Source organism: Hyperolius riggenbachi, chromosome 2 (genome assembly GCF_040937935.1).
Source record: "Hyperolius riggenbachi isolate aHypRig1 chromosome 2, aHypRig1.pri, whole genome shotgun sequence".
NCBI classification, from domain to species: Eukaryota; Metazoa; Chordata; class Amphibia; order Anura; family Hyperoliidae; genus Hyperolius; species Hyperolius riggenbachi.
Window position 1 is genome coordinate 154,764,713 of NC_090647.1, and position 15,434 is coordinate 154,780,146.

Genomic DNA, 15,434 nt, shown 5'->3' on the forward strand with positions numbered 1-15,434 from the left:
TCAGGCCTGGTTAGTAGCTGCATGGGAGACCGGCTGTGAACCCCAGGTGCTGCAGGCGTTTTTTTTTGGGTTTGAGGCCCAATGGCTATGAGCACGCGTGGGAAGCCTCACCTTCAAGGCGCCGAAACGGCGCCTTGGAGTTTGCCTGCGGCCACACTAAGCCGAAAGCGCCCGCTCTCGTCAGATCGCGGAAGCTAAGCGGCTTCAGGCCTGGTTAGTAGCTGCATGGGAGACCGGCTGTGAACCCCAGGTGCTGCAGGCGTTTTTTTTGGGTTTGAGGCCCAATGGCCTATGAGCACGCGTGGGAAGCCTCACCTTCAAGGCGCCGAAACGGCGCCTTGGAGTTTGCCTGCGGCCACACTAAGCCGAAAGCGCCCGCTCTCGTCAGATCGCGGAAGCTAAGCGGCTTCAGGCCTGGTTAGTAGCTGCATGGGAGACCGGCTGTGAACCCCAGGTGCTGCAGGCGTTTTTTTGGGTTTGAGGCCCAATGGCTATGAGCACGCGTGGGAAGCCTCACCTTCAAGGCGCCGAAACGGCGCCTTGGAGTTTGCCTGCGGCCACACTAAGCCGAAAGCGCCCGCTCTCGTCAGATCGCGGAAGCTAAGCGGCTTCAGGCCTGGTTAGTAGCTGCATGGGAGACCGGCTGTGAACCCCAGGTGCTGCAGGCGTTTTTTTGGGTTTGAGGCCCAATGGCTATGAGCACGCGTGGGAAGCCTCACCTTCAAGGCGCCGAAACGGCGCCTTGGAGTTTGCCTGCGGCCACACTAAGCCGAAAGCGCCCGCTCTCGTCAGATCGCGGAAGCTAAGCGGCTTCAGGCCTGGTTAGTAGCTGCATGGGAGACCGGCTGTGAACCCCAGGTGCTGCAGGCGTTTTTTTGGGTTTGAGGCCCAATGGCTATGAGCACGCGTGGGAAGCCTCACCTTCAAGGCGCCGAAACGGCGCCTTGGAGTTTGCCTGCGGCCACACTAAGCCGAAAGCGCCCGCTCTCGTCAGATCGCGGAAGCTAAGCGGCTTCAGGCCTGGTTAGTAGCTGCATGGGAGACCGGCTGTGAACCCAGGTGCTGCAGGCGTTTTTTTTGGGTTTGAGGCCCAATGGCTATGAGCACCGCGTGGGAAGCCTCACCTTCAAGGCGCCGAAACGGCGCCTTGGAGTTTGCCTGCGGCCACACTAAGCCGAAAGCGCCCGCTCTCGTCAGATCGCGGAAGCTAAGCGGCTTCAGGCCTGGTTAGTAGCTGCATGGGAGACCGGCTGTGAACCCCAGGTGCTGCAGGCGTTTTTTTTGGGTTTGAGGCCCAATGGCTATGAGCACGCGTGGGAAGCCTCACCTTCAAGGCGCCGAAACGGCGCCTTGGAGTTTGCCTGCGGCCACACTAAGCCGAAAGCGCCCGCTCTCGTCAGATCGCGGAAGCTAAGCGGCTTCAGGCCTGGTTAGTAGCTGCATGGGAGACCGGCTGTGAACCCCAGGTGCTGCAGGCGTTTTTTTGGGTTTGAGGCCCAATGGCTATGAGCACGCGTGGGAAGCCTCACCTTCAAGGCGCCGAAACGGCGCCTTGGAGTTTGCCTGCGGCCACACTAAGCCGAAAGCGCCCGCTCTCGTCAGATCGCGGAAGCTAAGCGGCTTCAGGCCTGGTTAGTAGCTGCATGGAGACCGGCTGTGAACCCCAGGTGCTGCAGGCGTTTTTTTGGGTTTGAGGCCCAATGGCTATGAGCACGCGTGGGAAGCCTCACCTTCAAGGCGCCGAAACGGCGCCTTGGAGTTTGCCTGCGGCCACACTAAGCCGAAAGCGCCCGCTCTCGTCAGATCGCGGAAGCTAAGCGGCTTCAGGCCTGGTTAGTAGCTGCATGGGAGACCGGCTGTGAACCCCAGGTGCTGCAGGCGTTTTTTTGGGTTTGAGGCCCAATGGCTATGAGCACGCGTGGGAAGCCTCACCTTCAAGGCGCCGAAACGGCGCCTTGGAGTTTGCCTGCGGCCACACTAAGCCGAAAGCGCCCGCTCTCGTCAGATCGCGGAAGCTAAGCGGCTTCAGGCCTGGTTAGTAGCTGCATGGGAGACCGGCTGTGAACCCCAGGTGCTGCAGGCGTTTTTTTTGGGTTTGAGGCCCAATGGCTATGAGCACGCGTGGGAAGCCTCACCTTCAAGGCGCCGAAACGGCGCCTTGGAGTTTGCCTGCGGCCACACTAAGCCGAAAGCGCCCGCTCTCGTCAGATCGCGGAAGCTAAGCGGCTTCAGGCCTGGTTAGTAGCTGCATGGGAGACCGGCTGTGAACCCCAGGTGCTGCAGGCGTTTTTTTTGGGTTTGAGGCCCAATGGCTATGAGCACGCGTGGGAAGCCTCACCTTCAAGGCGCCGAAACGGCGCCTTGGAGTTTGCCTGCGGCCACACTAAGCCGAAAGCGCCCGCTCTCGTCAGATCGCGGAAGCTAAGCGGCTTCAGGCCTGGTTAGTAGCTGCATGGGAGACCGGCTGTGAACCCCAGGTGCTGCAGGCGTTTTTTTGGGTTTGAGGCCCAATGGCTATGAGCACGCGTGGGAAGCCTCACCTTCAAGGCGCCGAAACGGCGCCTTGGAGTTTGCCTGCGGCCACACTAAGCCGAAAGCGCCCGCTCTCGTCAGATCGCGGAAGCTAAGCGGCTTCAGGCCTGGTTAGTAGCTGCATGGGAGACCGGCTGTGAACCCCAGGTGCTGCAGGCGTTTTTTTGGGTTTGAGGCCCAATGGCTATGAGCACGCGTGGGAAGCCTCACCTTCAAGGCGCCGAAACGGCGCCTTGGAGTTTGCCTGCGGCCACACTAAGCCGAAAGCGCCCGCTCTCGTCAGATCGCGGAAGCTAAGCGGCTTCAGGCCTGGTTAGTAGCTGCATGGGAGACCGGCTGTGAACCCAGGTGCTGCAGGCGTTTTTTTGGGTTTGAGGCCCAATGGCTATGAGCACGCGTGGGAAGCCTCACCTTCAAGGCGCCGAAACGGCGCCTTGGAGTTTGCCTGCGGCCACACTAAGCGAAAGCGCCCGCTCTCGTCAGATCGCGGAAGCTAAGCGGCTTCAGGCCTGGTTAGTAGCTGCATGGGAGACCGGCTGTGAACCCCAGGTGCTGCAGGCGTTTTTTTGGGTTTGAGGCCCAATGGCTATGAGCACGCGTGGGAAGCCTCACCTTCAAGGCGCCGAAACGGCGCCTTGGAGTTTGCCTGCGGCCACACTAAGCCGAAAGCGCCGCTCTCGTCAGATCGCGGAAGCTAAGCGGCTTCAGGCCTGGTTAGTAGCTGCATGGGAGACCGGCTGTGAACCCCAGGTGCTGCAGGCGTTTTTTTGGGTTTGAGGCCCAATGGCTATGAGCACGCGTGGGAAGCCTCACCTTCAAGGCGCCGAAACGGCGCCTTGGAGTTTGCCTGCGGCCACACTAAGCCGAAAGCGCCCGCTCTCGTCAGATCGCGGAAGCTAAGCGGCTTCAGGCCTGGTTAGTAGCTGCATGGGAGACCGGCTGTGAACCCCAGGTGCTGCAGGCGTTTTTTTTGGGTTGAGGCCCAATGGCTATGAGCACGCGTGGGAAGCCTCACCTTCAAGGCGCCGAAACGGCGCCTTGGAGTTTGCCTGCGGCCACACTAAGCCGAAAGCGCCCGCTCTCGTCAGATCGCGGAAGCTAAGCGGCTTCAGGCCTGGTTAGTAGCTGCATGGGAGACCGGCTGTGAACCCAGGTGCTGCAGGCGTTTTTTTGGGTTTGAGGCCCAATGGCTATGAGCACGCGTGGGAAGCCTCACCTTCAAGGCGCCGAAACGGCGCCTTGGAGTTTGCCTGCGGCCACACTAAGCCGAAAGCGCCCGCTCTCGTCAGATCGCGGAAGCTAAGCGGCTTCAGGCCTGGTTAGTAGCTGCATGGGAGACCGGCTGTGAACCCCAGGTGCTGCAGGCGTTTTTTTGGGTTTGAGGCCCAATGGCTATGAGCACGCGTGGGAAGCCTCACCTTCAAGGCGCCGAAACGGCGCCTTGGAGTTTGCCTGCGGCCACACTAAGCCGAAAGCGCCCGCTCTCGTCAGATCGCGGAAGCTAAGCGGCTTCAGGCCTGGTTAGTAGCTGCATGGGAGACCGGCTGTGAACCCCAGGTGCTGCAGGCGTTTTTTTGGGTTTGAGGCCCAATGGCTATGAGCACGCGTGGGAAGCCTCACCTTCAAGGCGCCGAAACGGCGCCTTGGAGTTTGCCTGCGGCCACACTAAGCCGAAAGCGCCCGCTCTCGTCAGATCGCGGAAGCTAAGCGGCTTCAGGCCTGGTTAGTAGCTGCATGGGAGACCGGCTGTGAACCCCAGGTGCTGCAGGCGTTTTTTTGGGTTTGAGGCCCAATGGCTATGAGCACGCGTGGGAAGCCTCACCTTCAAGGCGCCGAAACGGCGCCTTGGAGTTTGCCTGCGGCCACACTAAGCCGAAAGCGCCCGCTCTCGTCAGATCGCGGAAGCTAAGCGGCTTCAGGCCTGGTTAGTAGCTGCATGGGAGACCGGCTGTGAACCCCAGGTGCTGCAGGCGTTTTTTTGGGTTTGAGGCCCAATGGCTATGAGCACGCGTGGGAAGCCTCACCTTCAAGGCGCCGAAACGGCGCCTTGGAGTTTGCCTGCGGCCACACTAAGCCGAAAGCGCCCGCTCTCGTCAGATCGCGGAAGCTAAGCGGCTTCAGGCCTGGTTAGTAGCTGCATGGGAGACCGGCTGTGAACCCCAGGTGCTGCAGGCGTTTTTTTGGGTTTGAGGCCCAATGGCTATGAGCACGCGTGGGAAGCCTCACCTTCAAGGCGCCGAAACGGCGCCTTGGAGTTTGCCTGCGGCCACACTAAGCCGAAAGCGCCCGCTCTCGTCAGATCGCGAAGCTAAGCGGCTTCAGGCCTGGTTAGTAGCTGCATGGGAGACCGGCTGTGAACCCCAGGTGCTGCAGGCGTTTTTTTGGGTTTGAGGCCCAATGGCTATGAGCACGCGTGGGAAGCCTCACCTTCAAGGCGCCGAAACGGCGCCTTGGAGTTTGCCTGCGGCCACACTAAGCCGAAAGCGCCCGCTCTCGTCAGATCGCGGAAGCTAAGCGGCTTCAGGCCTGGTTAGTAGCTGCATGGGAGACCGGCTGTGAACCCCAGGTGCTGCAGGCTTTTTTTTGGGTTTGAGGCCCAATGGCTATGAGCACGCGTGGGAAGCCTCACCTTCAAGGCGCCGAAACGGCGCCTTGGAGTTTGCCTGCGGCCACACTAAGCCGAAAGCGCCCGCTCTCGTCAGATCGCGGAAGCTAAGCGGCTTCAGGCCTGGTTAGTAGCTGCATGGGAGACCGGCTGTGAACCCCAGGTGCTGCAGGCGTTTTTTTTGGGTTTGAGGCCCAATGGCTATGAGCACGCGTGGGAAGCCTCACCTTCAAGGCGCCGAAACGGCGCCTTGGAGTTTGCCTGCGGCCACACTAAGCCGAAAGCGCCCGCTCTCGTCAGATCGCGGAAGCTAAGCGGCTTCAGGCCTGGTTAGTAGCTGCATGGGAGACCGGCTGTGAACCCCAGGTGCTGCAGGCGTTTTTTTTGGGTTTGAGGCCCAATGGCTATGAGCACGCGTGGGAAGCCTCACCTTCAAGGCGCCGAAACGGCGCCTTGGAGTTTGCCTGCGGCCACACTAAGCCGAAAGCGCCCGCTCTCGTCAGATCGCGGAAGCTAAGCGGCTTCAGGCCTGGTTAGTAGCTGCATGGGAGACCGGCTGTGAACCCCAGGTGCTGCAGGCGTTTTTTTGGGTTTGAGGCCCAATGGCTATGAGCACGCGTGGGAAGCCTCACCTTCAAGGCGCCGAAACGGCGCCTTGGAGTTTGCCTGCGGCCACACTAAGCCGAAAGCGCCCGCTCTCGTCAGATCGCGGAAGCTAAGCGGCTTCAGGCCTGGTTAGTAGCTGCATGGGAGACCGGCTGTGAACCCCAGGTGCTGCAGGCGTTTTTTTGGGTTTGAGGCCCAATGGCTATGAGCACGCGTGGGAAGCCTCACCTTCAAGGCGCCGAAACGGCGCCTTGGAGTTTGCCTGCGGCCACACTAAGCCGAAAGCGCCCGCTCTCGTCAGATGCGGAAGCTAAGCGGCTTCAGGCCTGGTTAGTAGCTGCATGGGAGACCGGCTGTGAACCCCAGGTGCTGCAGGCGTTTTTTTGGGTTTGAGGCCCAATGGCTATGAGCACGCGTGGGAAGCCTCACCTTCAAGGCGCCGAAACGGCGCCTTGGAGTTTGCCTGCGGCCACACTAAGCCGAAAGCGCCGCTCTCGTCAGATCGCGGAAGCTAAGCGGCTTCAGGCCTGGTTAGTAGCTGCATGGGAGACCGGCTGTGAACCCCAGGTGCTGCAGGCGTTTTTTTGGGTTTGAGGCCCAATGGCTATGAGCACGCGTGGGAAGCCTCACCTTCAAGGCGCCGAAACGGCGCCTTGGAGTTTGCCTGCGGCCACACTAAGCCGAAAGCGCCCGCTCTCGTCAGATCGCGGAAGCTAAGCGGCTTCAGGCCTGGTTAGTAGCTGCATGGGAGACCGGCTGTGAACCCCAGGTGCTGCAGGCGTTTTTTTGGGTTTGAGGCCCAATGGCTATGAGCACGCGTGGGAAGCCTCACCTTCAAGGCGCCGAAACGGCGCCTTGGAGTTTGCCTGCGGCCACACTAAGCCGAAAGCGCCCGCTCTCGTCAGATCGCGGAAGCTAAGCGGCTTCAGGCCTGGTTAGTAGCTGCATGGGAGACCGGCTGTGAACCCCAGGTGCTGCAGGCGTTTTTTTGGGTTTGAGGCCCAATGGCTATGAGCACGCGTGGGAAGCCTCACCTTCAAGGCGCCGAAACGGCGCCTTGGAGTTTGCCTGCGGCCACACTAAGCCGAAAGCGCCCGCTCTCGTCAGATCGCGGAAGCTAAGCGGCTTCAGGCCTGGTTAGTAGCTGCATGGGAGACCGGCTGTGAACCCCAGGTGCTGCAGGCGTTTTTTTGGGTTTGAGGCCCAATGGCTATGAGCACGCGTGGGAAGCCTCACCTTCAAGGCGCCGAAACGGCGCCTTGGAGTTTGCCTGCGGCCACACTAAGCCGAAAGCGCCCGCTCTCGTCAGATCGCGGAAGCTAAGCGGCTTCAGGCCTGGTTAGTAGCTGCATGGGAGACCGGCTGTGAACCCCAGGTGCTGCAGGCGTTTTTTTTGGGTTTGAGGCCCAATGGCTATGAGCTCGCGTGGGAAGCCTCACCTTCAAGGCGCCGAACGGCGCCTTGGAGTTTGCCTGCGGCCACACTAAGCCGAAAGCGCCCGCTCTCGTCAGATCGCGGAAGCTAAGCGGCTTCAGGCCTGGTTAGTAGCTGCATGGGAGACCGGCTGCGAACCCCAGGTGCTGCAGGTGTTTTTTTGGGTTTGAGGCCCAATGGCTATGAGCACGCGTGGGAAGCCTCACCTTCAAGGCGCCGAAACGGCGCCTTGGAGTTTGCCTGCGGCCACACTAAGCCGAAAGCGCCCGCTCTCGTCAGATCGCGGAAGCTAAGCGGCTTCAGGCCTGGTTAGTAGCTGCATGGGAGACCGGCTGTGAACCCCAGGTGCTGCAGGCGTTTTTTTGGGTTTGAGGCCCAATGGCTATGAGCACGCGTGGGAAGCCTCACCTTCAAGGCGCCGAAACGGCGCCTTGGAGTTCGCCTGCGGCCACACTAAGCCGAAAGCGCCCGCTCTCGTCAGATCGCGGAAGCTAAGCGGCTTCAGGCCTGGTTAGTAGCTGCATGGGAGACCGGCTGTGAACCCCAGGTGCTGCAGGCGTGTTTTTGGGTTTGAGGCCCAATGGCTATGAGCACGCGTGGGAAGCCTCACCTTCAAGGCGCCGAAACGGCGCCTTGGAGTTTTCCTGCGGCCACACTAAGCCGAAAGCGCCCGCTCTCGTCAGATCGCGGAAGCTAAGCGGCTTCAGGCCTGGTTAGTAGCTGCATGGGAGACCGGCTGTGAACCCCAGGTGCTGCAGGCGTTTTTTTGGGTTTGAGGCCCAATGGCTATGAGCACGCGTGGGAAGCCTCACCTTCAAGGCGCCGAAACGGCGCCTTGGAGTTTGCCTGCGGCCACACTAAGCCGAAAGCGCCCGCTCTCGTCAGATCGCCGAAGCTAAGCGGCTTCAGGCCTGGTTAATAGCTGCATGGGAGACCGGCTGTGAACCCCAGGTGCTGCAGGCGTTTTTTTTGGGTTTGAGGCCCAATGGCTATGAGCACGCGTGGGAAGCCTCACCTTCAAGGCGCCGAAACGGCGCCTTGGAGTTTGCCTGCGGCCACACTAAGCCGAAAGCGCCCGCTCTCGTCAGATCGCGGAAGCTAAGCGGCTTCAGGCCTGGTTAGTAGCTGCATGGGAGACCGGCTGTGAACCCCAGGTGCTGCAGGCGTTTTTTTGGGTTTGAGGCCCAATGGCTATGAGCACGCGTGGGAAGCCTCACCTTCAAGGCGCCGAAACGGCGCCTTGGAGTTTGCCTGCGGCCACACTAAGCCGAAAGCGCCCGCTCTCGTCAGATCGCGGAAGCTAAGCGGCTTCAGGCCTGGTTAGTAGCTGCATGGGAGACCGGCTGTGAACCCCAGGTGCTGCAGGTGTTTTTTTGGGTTTGAGGCCCAATGGCTATGAGCACGCGTGGGAAGCCTCACCTTCAAGGCGCCGAAACGGCGCCTTGGAGTTTGCCTGCGGCCACACTAAGCCGAAAGCGCCCGCTCTCGTCAGATCGCGGAAGCTAAGCGGCTTCAGGCCTGGTTAGTAGCTGCATGGGAGACCGGCTGTGAACCCCAGGTGCTGCAGGCGTTTTTTTGGGTTTGAGGCCCAATGGCTATGAGCACGCGTGGGAAGCCTCACCTTCAAGGCGCCGAAACGGCGCCTTGGAGTTTGCCTGCGGCCACACTAAGCCGAAAGCGCCCGCACTCGTCAGATCGCGGAAGCTAAGCGGCTTCAGGCCTGGTTAGTAGCTGCATGGGAGACCGGCTGTGAACCCCAGGTGCTGCAGGCGTTTTTTTGGGTTTGAGGCCCAATGGCTATGAGCACGCGTGGGAAGCCTCACCTTCAAGGCGCCGAAACGGCGCCTTGGAGTTTGCCTGCGGCCACACTAAGCCGAAAGCGCCCGCTGTCGTCAGATCGCGGAAGCTAAGCGGCTTCAGGCCTGGTTAGTAGCTGCATGGGAGACCGGCTGTGAACCCCAGGTGCTGCAGGCGTTTTTTTGGGTTTGAGGCCCAATGGCTATGAGCACGCGTGGGAAGCCTCACCTTCAAGGCGCCGAAACGGCGCCTTGGAGTTCGCCTGCGGCCACACTAAGCCGAAAGCGCCCGCTCTCGTCAGATTGCGGAAGCTAAGCGGCTTCAGCCTGGTTAGTAGCTGCATGGGAGACCGGCTGTGAACCCCAGGTGCTGCAGGCGTTTTTTTGGGTTTGAGGCCCAATGGCTATGAGCACGCGTGGGAAGCCTCACCTTCAAGGCGCCGAAACGGCGCCTTGGAGTTTTCCTGCGGCCACACTAAGCCGAAAGCGCCCGCTCTCGTCAGATCGCGGAAGCTAAGCGGCTTCAGGCCTGGTTAGTAGCTGCATGGGAGACCGGCTGTGAACCCCAGGTGCTGCAGGCGTTTTTTTGGGTTTGAGGCCCAATGGCTATGAGCACGCGTGGGAAGCCTCACCTTCAAGGCGCCGAAACGGCGCCTTGGAGTTTGCCTGCGGCCACACTAAGCCGAAAGCGCCCGCTCTCGTCAGATCGCCGAAGCTAAGCGGCTTCAGGCCTGGTTAATAGCTGCATGGGAGACCGGCTGTGAACCCCAGGTGCTGCAGGCGTTTTTTTGGGTTTGAGGCCCAATGGCTATGAGCACGCGTGGGAAGCCTCACCTTCAAGGCGCCGAAACGGCGCCTTGGAGTTTGCCTGCGGCCACACTAAGCCGAAAGCGCCCGCTCTCGTCAGATCGCGGAAGCTAAGCGGCTTCAGGCCTGGTTAGTAGCTGCATGGGAGACCGGCTGTGAACCCCAGGTGCTGCAGGCGTTTTTTTTGGGTTTGAGGCCCAATGGCTATGAGCACGCGTGGGAAGCCTCACCTTCAAGGCGCCGAAACGGCGCCTTGGAGTTTGCCTGCGGCCACACTAAGCCGAAAGCGCCCGCTCTCGTCAGATCGCGGAAGCTAAGCGGCTTCAGGCCTGGTTAGTAGCTGCATGGGAGACCGGCTGTGAACCCCAGGTGCTGCAGTGGTTTTTTTGGGTTTGAGGCCCAATGGCTATGAGCACGCGTGGGAAGCCTCACCTTCAAGGCGCCGAAACGGCGCCTTGGAGTTTGCCTGCGGCCACACTAAGCCGAAAGCGCCCGCTCTCGTCAGATCGCGGAAGCTAAGCGGCTTCAGGCCTGGTTAGTAGCTGCATGGGAGACCGGCTGTGAACCCCAGGTGCTGCAGGCGTTTTTTTTGGGTTTGAGGCCCAATGGCTATGAGCACGCGTGGGAAGCCTCACCTTCAAGGCGCCGAAACGGCGCCTTGGAGTTTGCCTGCGGCCACACTAAGCCGAAAGCGCCCGCACTCGTCAGATCGCGGAAGCTAAGCGGCTTCAGGCCTGGTTAGTAGCTGCATGGGAGACCGGCTGTGAACCCCAGGTGCTGCAGGCGTTTTTTTTGGGTTTGAGGCCCAATGGCTATGAGCACGCGTGGGAAGCCTCACCTTCAAGGCGCCGAAACGGCGCCTTGGAGTTTGCCTGCGGCCACACTAAGCCGAAAGCGCCCGCTGTCGTCAGATCGCGGAAGCTAAGCGGCTTCAGGCCTGGTTAGTAGCTGCATGGGAGACCGGCTGTGAACCCCAGGTGCTGCAGGCGTTTTTTTGGGTTTGAGGCCCAATGGCTATGAGCACGCGTGGGAAGCCTCACCTTCAAGGCGCCGAAACGGCGCCTTGGAGTTTGCCTGCGGCCACACTAAGCCGAAAGCGCCCGCTCTCGTCAGATCGCGGAAGCTAAGCGGCTTCAGGCCTGGTTAGTAGCTGCATGGGAGACCGGCTGTGAACCCCAGGTGCTGCAGGCGTTTTTTTTGGGTTTGAGGCCCAATGGCTATGAGCACGCGTGGGAAGCCTCACCTTCAAGGCGCCGAAACGGCGCCTTGGAGTTTGCCTGCGGCCACACTAAGCCGAAAGCGCCCGCTCTCGTCAGATCGCGGAAGCTAAGCGGCTTCAGGCCTGGTTAGTAGCTGCATGGGAGACCGGCTGTGAACCCCAGGTGCTGCAGGCGTTTTTTTGGGTTTGAGCCCAATGGCTATGAGCACGCGTGGGAAGCCTCACCTTCAAGGCGCCGAAACGGCGCCTTGGAGTTTGCCTGCGGCCACACTAAGCGAAAGCGCCCGCTCTCGTCAGATCGCGGAAGCTAAGCGGCTTCAGGCCTGGTTAGTAGCTGCATGGGAGACCGGCTGTGAACCCAGGTGCTGCAGGTGTTTTTTTGGGTTTGAGGCCCAATGGCTATGAGCACGCGTGGGAAGCCTCACCTTCAAGGCGCCGAAACGGCGCCTTGGAGTTTGCCTGCGGCCACACTAAGCCGAAAGCGCCCGCTCTCGTCAGATCGCGGAAGCTAAGCGGCTTCAGGCCTGGTTAGTAGCTGCATGGGAGACCGGCTGTGAACCCCAGGTGCTGCAGGCGTTTTTTTGGGTTTGAGGCCCAATGGCTATGAGCACGCGTGGGAAGCCTCACCTTCAAGGCGCCGAAACGGCGCCTTGGAGTTTGCCTGCGGCCACACTAAGCGAAAGCGCCCGCTCTCGTCAGATCGCGGAAGCTAAGCGGCTTCAGGCCTGGTTAGTAGCTGCATGGGAGACCGGCTGTGAACCCCAGGTGCTGCAGGCGTTTTTTTGGGTTTGAGGCCCAATGGCTATGAGCACGCGTGGGAAGCCTCACCTTCAAGGCGCCGAAACGGCGCCTTGGAGTTTTCCTGCGGCCACACTAAGCCGAAAGCGCCCGCTCTCGTCAGATCGCGGAAGCTAAGCGGCTTCAGGCCTGGTTAGTAGCTGCATGGGAGACCGGCTGTGAACCCCAGGTGCTGCAGGCGTTTTTTTGGTTTGAGGCCCAATGGCTATGAGCACGCGTGGGAAGCCTCACCTCTCACCTTCAAGGCGCCGAAACGGCGCCTTGGAGTTTGCCTGCGGCCACACTAAGCCGAAAGCGCCCGCTCTCGTCAGATCGCGGTAGCTAAGCGGCTTCAGGCCTGGTTAGTAGCTGCATGGGAGACCGGCTGTGAACCCCAGGTGCTGCAGGCGTTTTTTTGGGTTTGAGGCCCAATGGCTATGAGCACGGCGTGGGAAGCCTCACCTTCAAGGCGCCGAAACGGCGCCGTTTGCCTGCGGCCACACTAAGCCGAAAGCGCCCGCTCCTTGTCAGATCGCGGAAGCTAAGCGGCTTCAGGCCTGGTTAGTAGCTGCATGGGAGACCGGCTGTGAACCCCAGGTGCTGCAGGCGTTTTTTTTGGGTTTGAGGCCCAATGGCTATGAGCACGCGTGGGAAGCCTCACCTTCAAGGCGCCGAAACGGCGCCTTGGAGTTTCCCTGCGGCCACACTAAGCCGAAAGCGCCCGCTCTCGTCAGATCGCGGGAGCTAAGCGGCTTCAGGCCTGGTTAGTAGCTGCATGGGAGACCGGCTGTGAACCCCAGGTGCTGCAGGCGTTTTTTTGGGTTTGAGGCCAATGGCTATGAGCACGCGTGGGAAGCCTCACCTTCAAGGCGCCGAAACGGCGCCTTGGAGTTTGCCTGCGGCCACACTAAGCCGAAAGCGTCAGATCGCGGAAGCTAAGCGCTTCAGGCCTGGTTAGTAGCTGCATGGGAGACCGGCTGTGAACCCCAGGTGCTGCAGGCGTTTTTTTGGGTTTGAGGCCCAATGGCTATGAGCACGCGTGGGAAGCCTCACCTTCAAGGCGCCGAAACGGCGCCTTGGAGTTTGCCTGCGGCCACACTAAGCCGAAAGCGCCCGCTCTCGTCAGATCGCGGAAGCTAAGCGGCTTCAGGCCTGGTTAGTAGCTGCATGGCAGACCGGCTGTGAACCCCAGGTGCTGCAGGCGTTTTTTTGGGTTTGAGGCCCAATGGCTATGAGCACGCGTGGGAAGCCTCACCTTCAAGGCGCCGAAACGGCGCCTTGGAGTTTGCCTGCGGCCACACTAAGCCGAAAGCGCCCGCTCTCGTCAGATCGCGGAAGCTAAGCGGCTTCAGGCCTGGTTAGTAGCTGCATGGGAGACCGGCTGTGAACCCAGGTGCTGCATGCGTTTTTTTGGGTTTGAGGCCCAATGGCTATGAGCACGCGTGGGAAGCCTCACCTTCAAGGCGCCGAAACGGCGCCTTGGAGTTTGCCTGCGGCCACACTAAGCCGAAAGCGCCCGCTCTCGTCAGATCGCGGAAGCTAAGCGGCTTCAGGCCTGGTTAGTAGCTGCATGGGAGACCGGCTGTGAACCCCAGGTGCTGCAGGTGTTTTTTTGAGTTTGAGGCCCAATGGCTATGAGCACGCGTGGGAAGCCTCACCTTCAAGGCGCCGTTTCGGCGCCTTGGAGTTTGCCTGCGGCCACACTAAGCCGAAAGCGCCCGCTCTCGTCAGATCGCCGAAGCTAAGCGGCTTCAGGCCTGGTTAATAGCTGCATGGAGACCGGCTGTGAACCCCAGGTGCTGCAGGCGTTTTTTTTGGGTTTGAGGCCCAATGGCTATGAGCACGCGTGGGAAGCCTCACCTTCAAGGCGCCGAAACGGCGCCTTGGAGTTTGCCTGCGGCCACACTAAGCCGAAAGCGCCCGCTCTCGTCAGATCGCGGAAGCTAAGCGGCTTCAGGCCTGGTTAGTAGCTGCATGGGAGACCGGCTGTGAACCCCAGGTGCTGCAGGCGTTTTTTTGGGTTTGAGGCCCAATGGCTATGAGCACGCGTGGGAAGCCTCACCTTCAAGGCGCCGAAACGGCGCCTTGGAGTTTGCCTGCGGCCACACTAAGCCGAAAGCGCCCGCTCTCGTCAGATCGCGGAAGCTAAGCGGCTTCAGGCCTGGTTAGTAGCTGCATGGGAGACCGGCTGTGAACCCCAGGTGCTGCAGGTGTTTTTTTTGGGTTTGAGGCCCAATGGCTATGAGCACGCGTGGAAGCCTCACCTTCAAGGCGCCGAAACGGCGCCTTGGAGTTTGCCTGCGGCCACACTAAGCCGAAAGCGCCCGCTTTCGTCAGATCGCGGAAGCTAAGCGGCTTCAGGCCTGGTTAGTAGCTGCATGGGAGACCGGCTGTGAACCCCAGGTGCTGCAGGCGTTTTTTTTGGGTTTGAGGCCCAATGGCTATGAGCACGCGTGGGAAGCCTCACCTTCAAGGCGCCGAAACGGCGCCTTGGAGTTTGCCTGCGGCCACACTAATCCGAAAGCGCCCGCACTCGTCAGATCGCGGAAGCTAAGCGGCTTCAGGCCTGGTTAGTAGCTGCATGGGAGACCGGCTGTGAACCCCAGGTGCTGCAGGCGTTTTTTTGGGTTTGAGGCCCAATGGCTATGAGCATGCGTGGGAAGCCTCACCTTCAAGGCGCCGAAACGGCGCCTTGGAGTTTGCCTGCGGCCACACTAAGCCGAAAGCGCCCGCTCTCGTCAGATCGCGGAAGCTAAGCGGCTTCAGGCCTGGTTAGTAGCTGCATGGGAGACCGGCTGTGAACCCCAGGTGCTGCATGCGTTTTTTTGGGTTTGAGGCCCAATGGCTATGAGCACGCGTGGGAAGCCTCACCTTCAAGGCGCCGAAACGGCGCCTTGGAGTTTGCCTGCGGCCACACTAAGCCGAAAGCGCCCGCTCTCGTCAGATCGCGGAAGCTAAGCGGCTTCAGGCCTGGTTAGTAGCTGCATGGGAGACCGGCTGTGAACCCCAGGTGCTGCAGGTGTTTTTTTGAGTTTGAGGCCCAATGGCTATGAGCACGCGTGGGAAGCCTCACCTTCAAGGCGCCGTTTCGGCGCCTTGGAGTTTGCCTGCGGCCACACTAAGCCGAAAGCGCCCGCTCTCGTCAGATCGCCGGAAGCTAAGCGGCTTCAGGCCTGGTTAGTAGCTGCATGGGAGACCGGCTGTGAACCCCAGGTGCTGCAGGCGTTTTTTTGGGTTTGAGGCCCAATGGCTATGAGCACGCGTGGGAAGCCTCACCTTCAAGGCGCCGAAACGGCGCCTTGGAGTTTGCCTGCGGCCACACTAAGCCGAAAGCGCCCGCTCTCGTCAGATCGCGGAAGCTAAGCGGCTTCAGGCCTGGTTAGTAGCTGCATGGGAGACCGGCTGTGAACCCCAGGTGCTGCAGGCGTTTTTTTGGGTTTGAGGCCCAATGGCTATGAGCACGCGTGGGAAGCCTCACCTTCAAGGCGCCGAAACGGCGCCTTGGAGTTTGCCTGCGGCCACACTAAGCCGAAAGCGCCCGCTCTCGTCAGATCGCGGAAGCTAAGCGGCTTCAGGCCTGGTTAGTAGCTGCATGGGAGACCGGCTGTGAACCCCAGGTGCTGCAGGCGTTTTTTTGGGTTGAGGCCCAATGGCTATG

The 15,434-nt window shown here is 60.6% G+C and overlaps 41 non-coding genes and 34 pseudogenes across 41 annotated transcripts; all 75 read left to right on the forward strand.

Annotated features, from left to right (window-relative positions):
- Positions 1-143: 143 nt before the first annotated feature.
- LOC137555535 (5S ribosomal RNA) lies at positions 144-262 on the forward strand. The gene has a single exon (XR_011028215.1). It is a non-coding gene; the product is annotated as a 5S ribosomal RNA (ribosomal RNA).
- Positions 263-347: 85 nt separating this feature from the next.
- On the forward strand, positions 348-466 carry LOC137555536 (5S ribosomal RNA). The gene has a single exon (XR_011028216.1). It is a non-coding gene; the product is annotated as a 5S ribosomal RNA (ribosomal RNA).
- Positions 467-549: 83 nt separating this feature from the next.
- LOC137555537 (5S ribosomal RNA) lies at positions 550-668 on the forward strand. The gene has a single exon (XR_011028217.1). It is a non-coding gene; the product is annotated as a 5S ribosomal RNA (ribosomal RNA).
- Positions 669-751: 83 nt separating this feature from the next.
- Positions 752-870, forward strand: LOC137555539 (5S ribosomal RNA). Its single transcript, XR_011028218.1, has one exon. It is a non-coding gene; the product is annotated as a 5S ribosomal RNA (ribosomal RNA).
- An 83-nt stretch (positions 871-953) lies between these two features.
- On the forward strand, positions 954-1,071 carry LOC137556604 (5S ribosomal RNA). Its single transcript, XR_011029246.1, has one exon. It is a non-coding gene; the product is annotated as a 5S ribosomal RNA (ribosomal RNA).
- Positions 1,072-1,156: 85 nt separating this feature from the next.
- LOC137555540 (5S ribosomal RNA) lies at positions 1,157-1,275 on the forward strand. The gene has a single exon (XR_011028219.1). It is a non-coding gene; the product is annotated as a 5S ribosomal RNA (ribosomal RNA).
- An 84-nt stretch (positions 1,276-1,359) lies between these two features.
- LOC137555541 (5S ribosomal RNA) lies at positions 1,360-1,478 on the forward strand. The gene has a single exon (XR_011028220.1). It is a non-coding gene; the product is annotated as a 5S ribosomal RNA (ribosomal RNA).
- An 83-nt stretch (positions 1,479-1,561) lies between these two features.
- Positions 1,562-1,679, forward strand: LOC137549165 (5S ribosomal RNA; annotated as a pseudogene).
- An 83-nt stretch (positions 1,680-1,762) lies between these two features.
- Positions 1,763-1,881, forward strand: LOC137555542 (5S ribosomal RNA). Its single transcript, XR_011028221.1, has one exon. It is a non-coding gene; the product is annotated as a 5S ribosomal RNA (ribosomal RNA).
- Positions 1,882-1,964: 83 nt separating this feature from the next.
- LOC137555544 (5S ribosomal RNA) lies at positions 1,965-2,083 on the forward strand. Its single transcript, XR_011028223.1, has one exon. It is a non-coding gene; the product is annotated as a 5S ribosomal RNA (ribosomal RNA).
- Positions 2,084-2,167: 84 nt separating this feature from the next.
- LOC137555545 (5S ribosomal RNA) lies at positions 2,168-2,286 on the forward strand. Its single transcript, XR_011028224.1, has one exon. It is a non-coding gene; the product is annotated as a 5S ribosomal RNA (ribosomal RNA).
- Positions 2,287-2,370: 84 nt separating this feature from the next.
- On the forward strand, positions 2,371-2,489 carry LOC137555546 (5S ribosomal RNA). Its single transcript, XR_011028225.1, has one exon. It is a non-coding gene; the product is annotated as a 5S ribosomal RNA (ribosomal RNA).
- An 83-nt stretch (positions 2,490-2,572) lies between these two features.
- LOC137555547 (5S ribosomal RNA) lies at positions 2,573-2,691 on the forward strand. Its single transcript, XR_011028226.1, has one exon. It is a non-coding gene; the product is annotated as a 5S ribosomal RNA (ribosomal RNA).
- An 83-nt stretch (positions 2,692-2,774) lies between these two features.
- Positions 2,775-2,892, forward strand: LOC137556605 (5S ribosomal RNA). Its single transcript, XR_011029247.1, has one exon. It is a non-coding gene; the product is annotated as a 5S ribosomal RNA (ribosomal RNA).
- Positions 2,893-2,975: 83 nt separating this feature from the next.
- On the forward strand, positions 2,976-3,093 carry LOC137551459 (5S ribosomal RNA; annotated as a pseudogene).
- Positions 3,094-3,176: 83 nt separating this feature from the next.
- Positions 3,177-3,294, forward strand: LOC137549442 (5S ribosomal RNA; annotated as a pseudogene).
- An 83-nt stretch (positions 3,295-3,377) lies between these two features.
- On the forward strand, positions 3,378-3,496 carry LOC137555548 (5S ribosomal RNA). The gene has a single exon (XR_011028227.1). It is a non-coding gene; the product is annotated as a 5S ribosomal RNA (ribosomal RNA).
- Positions 3,497-3,579: 83 nt separating this feature from the next.
- On the forward strand, positions 3,580-3,697 carry LOC137556606 (5S ribosomal RNA). The gene has a single exon (XR_011029248.1). It is a non-coding gene; the product is annotated as a 5S ribosomal RNA (ribosomal RNA).
- Positions 3,698-3,780: 83 nt separating this feature from the next.
- Positions 3,781-3,899, forward strand: LOC137555549 (5S ribosomal RNA). The gene has a single exon (XR_011028228.1). It is a non-coding gene; the product is annotated as a 5S ribosomal RNA (ribosomal RNA).
- Positions 3,900-3,982: 83 nt separating this feature from the next.
- LOC137555550 (5S ribosomal RNA) lies at positions 3,983-4,101 on the forward strand. Its single transcript, XR_011028229.1, has one exon. It is a non-coding gene; the product is annotated as a 5S ribosomal RNA (ribosomal RNA).
- Positions 4,102-4,184: 83 nt separating this feature from the next.
- LOC137555551 (5S ribosomal RNA) lies at positions 4,185-4,303 on the forward strand. Its single transcript, XR_011028230.1, has one exon. It is a non-coding gene; the product is annotated as a 5S ribosomal RNA (ribosomal RNA).
- An 83-nt stretch (positions 4,304-4,386) lies between these two features.
- Positions 4,387-4,505, forward strand: LOC137555552 (5S ribosomal RNA). Its single transcript, XR_011028231.1, has one exon. It is a non-coding gene; the product is annotated as a 5S ribosomal RNA (ribosomal RNA).
- An 83-nt stretch (positions 4,506-4,588) lies between these two features.
- On the forward strand, positions 4,589-4,707 carry LOC137555553 (5S ribosomal RNA). Its single transcript, XR_011028232.1, has one exon. It is a non-coding gene; the product is annotated as a 5S ribosomal RNA (ribosomal RNA).
- Positions 4,708-4,790: 83 nt separating this feature from the next.
- On the forward strand, positions 4,791-4,908 carry LOC137551244 (5S ribosomal RNA; annotated as a pseudogene).
- Positions 4,909-4,991: 83 nt separating this feature from the next.
- Positions 4,992-5,110, forward strand: LOC137549208 (5S ribosomal RNA). The gene has a single exon (XR_011026791.1). It is a non-coding gene; the product is annotated as a 5S ribosomal RNA (ribosomal RNA).
- Positions 5,111-5,193: 83 nt separating this feature from the next.
- Positions 5,194-5,312, forward strand: LOC137555556 (5S ribosomal RNA). The gene has a single exon (XR_011028234.1). It is a non-coding gene; the product is annotated as a 5S ribosomal RNA (ribosomal RNA).
- An 84-nt stretch (positions 5,313-5,396) lies between these two features.
- On the forward strand, positions 5,397-5,515 carry LOC137555557 (5S ribosomal RNA). The gene has a single exon (XR_011028235.1). It is a non-coding gene; the product is annotated as a 5S ribosomal RNA (ribosomal RNA).
- An 84-nt stretch (positions 5,516-5,599) lies between these two features.
- Positions 5,600-5,718, forward strand: LOC137555558 (5S ribosomal RNA). The gene has a single exon (XR_011028236.1). It is a non-coding gene; the product is annotated as a 5S ribosomal RNA (ribosomal RNA).
- An 83-nt stretch (positions 5,719-5,801) lies between these two features.
- On the forward strand, positions 5,802-5,920 carry LOC137555559 (5S ribosomal RNA). Its single transcript, XR_011028237.1, has one exon. It is a non-coding gene; the product is annotated as a 5S ribosomal RNA (ribosomal RNA).
- Positions 5,921-6,003: 83 nt separating this feature from the next.
- Positions 6,004-6,121, forward strand: LOC137549915 (5S ribosomal RNA; annotated as a pseudogene).
- Positions 6,122-6,204: 83 nt separating this feature from the next.
- On the forward strand, positions 6,205-6,322 carry LOC137549445 (5S ribosomal RNA; annotated as a pseudogene).
- Positions 6,323-6,405: 83 nt separating this feature from the next.
- Positions 6,406-6,524, forward strand: LOC137555560 (5S ribosomal RNA). The gene has a single exon (XR_011028238.1). It is a non-coding gene; the product is annotated as a 5S ribosomal RNA (ribosomal RNA).
- Positions 6,525-6,607: 83 nt separating this feature from the next.
- On the forward strand, positions 6,608-6,726 carry LOC137555561 (5S ribosomal RNA). Its single transcript, XR_011028239.1, has one exon. It is a non-coding gene; the product is annotated as a 5S ribosomal RNA (ribosomal RNA).
- Positions 6,727-6,809: 83 nt separating this feature from the next.
- Positions 6,810-6,928, forward strand: LOC137555562 (5S ribosomal RNA). Its single transcript, XR_011028240.1, has one exon. It is a non-coding gene; the product is annotated as a 5S ribosomal RNA (ribosomal RNA).
- Positions 6,929-7,011: 83 nt separating this feature from the next.
- LOC137555563 (5S ribosomal RNA) lies at positions 7,012-7,130 on the forward strand. The gene has a single exon (XR_011028241.1). It is a non-coding gene; the product is annotated as a 5S ribosomal RNA (ribosomal RNA).
- An 83-nt stretch (positions 7,131-7,213) lies between these two features.
- Positions 7,214-7,332, forward strand: LOC137557907 (5S ribosomal RNA; annotated as a pseudogene).
- Positions 7,333-7,415: 83 nt separating this feature from the next.
- Positions 7,416-7,534, forward strand: LOC137555564 (5S ribosomal RNA). Its single transcript, XR_011028242.1, has one exon. It is a non-coding gene; the product is annotated as a 5S ribosomal RNA (ribosomal RNA).
- Positions 7,535-7,617: 83 nt separating this feature from the next.
- LOC137555566 (5S ribosomal RNA) lies at positions 7,618-7,736 on the forward strand. The gene has a single exon (XR_011028243.1). It is a non-coding gene; the product is annotated as a 5S ribosomal RNA (ribosomal RNA).
- An 83-nt stretch (positions 7,737-7,819) lies between these two features.
- On the forward strand, positions 7,820-7,938 carry LOC137557873 (5S ribosomal RNA; annotated as a pseudogene).
- Positions 7,939-8,021: 83 nt separating this feature from the next.
- LOC137550992 (5S ribosomal RNA) lies at positions 8,022-8,140 on the forward strand (annotated as a pseudogene).
- An 84-nt stretch (positions 8,141-8,224) lies between these two features.
- Positions 8,225-8,343, forward strand: LOC137555568 (5S ribosomal RNA). Its single transcript, XR_011028245.1, has one exon. It is a non-coding gene; the product is annotated as a 5S ribosomal RNA (ribosomal RNA).
- Positions 8,344-8,426: 83 nt separating this feature from the next.
- Positions 8,427-8,545, forward strand: LOC137557380 (5S ribosomal RNA; annotated as a pseudogene).
- Positions 8,546-8,628: 83 nt separating this feature from the next.
- Positions 8,629-8,747, forward strand: LOC137555569 (5S ribosomal RNA). The gene has a single exon (XR_011028246.1). It is a non-coding gene; the product is annotated as a 5S ribosomal RNA (ribosomal RNA).
- Positions 8,748-8,830: 83 nt separating this feature from the next.
- Positions 8,831-8,949, forward strand: LOC137558337 (5S ribosomal RNA; annotated as a pseudogene).
- Positions 8,950-9,032: 83 nt separating this feature from the next.
- LOC137549425 (5S ribosomal RNA) lies at positions 9,033-9,151 on the forward strand (annotated as a pseudogene).
- Positions 9,152-9,234: 83 nt separating this feature from the next.
- On the forward strand, positions 9,235-9,352 carry LOC137552638 (5S ribosomal RNA; annotated as a pseudogene).
- An 83-nt stretch (positions 9,353-9,435) lies between these two features.
- LOC137557874 (5S ribosomal RNA) lies at positions 9,436-9,554 on the forward strand (annotated as a pseudogene).
- An 83-nt stretch (positions 9,555-9,637) lies between these two features.
- On the forward strand, positions 9,638-9,756 carry LOC137550993 (5S ribosomal RNA; annotated as a pseudogene).
- An 83-nt stretch (positions 9,757-9,839) lies between these two features.
- LOC137555570 (5S ribosomal RNA) lies at positions 9,840-9,958 on the forward strand. The gene has a single exon (XR_011028247.1). It is a non-coding gene; the product is annotated as a 5S ribosomal RNA (ribosomal RNA).
- Positions 9,959-10,042: 84 nt separating this feature from the next.
- Positions 10,043-10,161, forward strand: LOC137548752 (5S ribosomal RNA; annotated as a pseudogene).
- Positions 10,162-10,244: 83 nt separating this feature from the next.
- Positions 10,245-10,363, forward strand: LOC137555571 (5S ribosomal RNA). The gene has a single exon (XR_011028248.1). It is a non-coding gene; the product is annotated as a 5S ribosomal RNA (ribosomal RNA).
- Positions 10,364-10,447: 84 nt separating this feature from the next.
- On the forward strand, positions 10,448-10,566 carry LOC137558338 (5S ribosomal RNA; annotated as a pseudogene).
- Positions 10,567-10,650: 84 nt separating this feature from the next.
- Positions 10,651-10,769, forward strand: LOC137549427 (5S ribosomal RNA; annotated as a pseudogene).
- Positions 10,770-10,852: 83 nt separating this feature from the next.
- Positions 10,853-10,971, forward strand: LOC137555572 (5S ribosomal RNA). The gene has a single exon (XR_011028249.1). It is a non-coding gene; the product is annotated as a 5S ribosomal RNA (ribosomal RNA).
- An 84-nt stretch (positions 10,972-11,055) lies between these two features.
- On the forward strand, positions 11,056-11,174 carry LOC137555573 (5S ribosomal RNA). The gene has a single exon (XR_011028250.1). It is a non-coding gene; the product is annotated as a 5S ribosomal RNA (ribosomal RNA).
- Positions 11,175-11,256: 82 nt separating this feature from the next.
- Positions 11,257-11,373, forward strand: LOC137552710 (5S ribosomal RNA; annotated as a pseudogene).
- Positions 11,374-11,456: 83 nt separating this feature from the next.
- Positions 11,457-11,575, forward strand: LOC137555574 (5S ribosomal RNA). The gene has a single exon (XR_011028251.1). It is a non-coding gene; the product is annotated as a 5S ribosomal RNA (ribosomal RNA).
- Positions 11,576-11,658: 83 nt separating this feature from the next.
- On the forward strand, positions 11,659-11,776 carry LOC137551461 (5S ribosomal RNA; annotated as a pseudogene).
- An 83-nt stretch (positions 11,777-11,859) lies between these two features.
- LOC137557875 (5S ribosomal RNA) lies at positions 11,860-11,978 on the forward strand (annotated as a pseudogene).
- An 89-nt stretch (positions 11,979-12,067) lies between these two features.
- LOC137557194 (5S ribosomal RNA) lies at positions 12,068-12,186 on the forward strand (annotated as a pseudogene).
- A 79-nt stretch (positions 12,187-12,265) lies between these two features.
- Positions 12,266-12,385, forward strand: LOC137549880 (5S ribosomal RNA; annotated as a pseudogene).
- An 84-nt stretch (positions 12,386-12,469) lies between these two features.
- LOC137549106 (5S ribosomal RNA) lies at positions 12,470-12,588 on the forward strand (annotated as a pseudogene).
- A 273-nt stretch (positions 12,589-12,861) lies between these two features.
- Positions 12,862-12,980, forward strand: LOC137559106 (5S ribosomal RNA; annotated as a pseudogene).
- Positions 12,981-13,063: 83 nt separating this feature from the next.
- On the forward strand, positions 13,064-13,181 carry LOC137558907 (5S ribosomal RNA; annotated as a pseudogene).
- Positions 13,182-13,264: 83 nt separating this feature from the next.
- On the forward strand, positions 13,265-13,383 carry LOC137557381 (5S ribosomal RNA; annotated as a pseudogene).
- An 83-nt stretch (positions 13,384-13,466) lies between these two features.
- LOC137553690 (5S ribosomal RNA) lies at positions 13,467-13,584 on the forward strand (annotated as a pseudogene).
- An 84-nt stretch (positions 13,585-13,668) lies between these two features.
- Positions 13,669-13,787, forward strand: LOC137555575 (5S ribosomal RNA). The gene has a single exon (XR_011028252.1). It is a non-coding gene; the product is annotated as a 5S ribosomal RNA (ribosomal RNA).
- An 83-nt stretch (positions 13,788-13,870) lies between these two features.
- LOC137557383 (5S ribosomal RNA) lies at positions 13,871-13,989 on the forward strand (annotated as a pseudogene).
- An 83-nt stretch (positions 13,990-14,072) lies between these two features.
- LOC137558206 (5S ribosomal RNA) lies at positions 14,073-14,191 on the forward strand (annotated as a pseudogene).
- Positions 14,192-14,275: 84 nt separating this feature from the next.
- LOC137548804 (5S ribosomal RNA) lies at positions 14,276-14,394 on the forward strand (annotated as a pseudogene).
- An 83-nt stretch (positions 14,395-14,477) lies between these two features.
- LOC137558457 (5S ribosomal RNA) lies at positions 14,478-14,596 on the forward strand (annotated as a pseudogene).
- An 83-nt stretch (positions 14,597-14,679) lies between these two features.
- On the forward strand, positions 14,680-14,798 carry LOC137557385 (5S ribosomal RNA; annotated as a pseudogene).
- Positions 14,799-14,881: 83 nt separating this feature from the next.
- LOC137549978 (5S ribosomal RNA) lies at positions 14,882-15,001 on the forward strand (annotated as a pseudogene).
- An 83-nt stretch (positions 15,002-15,084) lies between these two features.
- LOC137555576 (5S ribosomal RNA) lies at positions 15,085-15,203 on the forward strand. The gene has a single exon (XR_011028253.1). It is a non-coding gene; the product is annotated as a 5S ribosomal RNA (ribosomal RNA).
- Positions 15,204-15,286: 83 nt separating this feature from the next.
- On the forward strand, positions 15,287-15,405 carry LOC137555577 (5S ribosomal RNA). The gene has a single exon (XR_011028254.1). It is a non-coding gene; the product is annotated as a 5S ribosomal RNA (ribosomal RNA).
- The last annotated feature ends 29 nt before the right edge of the window (positions 15,406-15,434 follow it).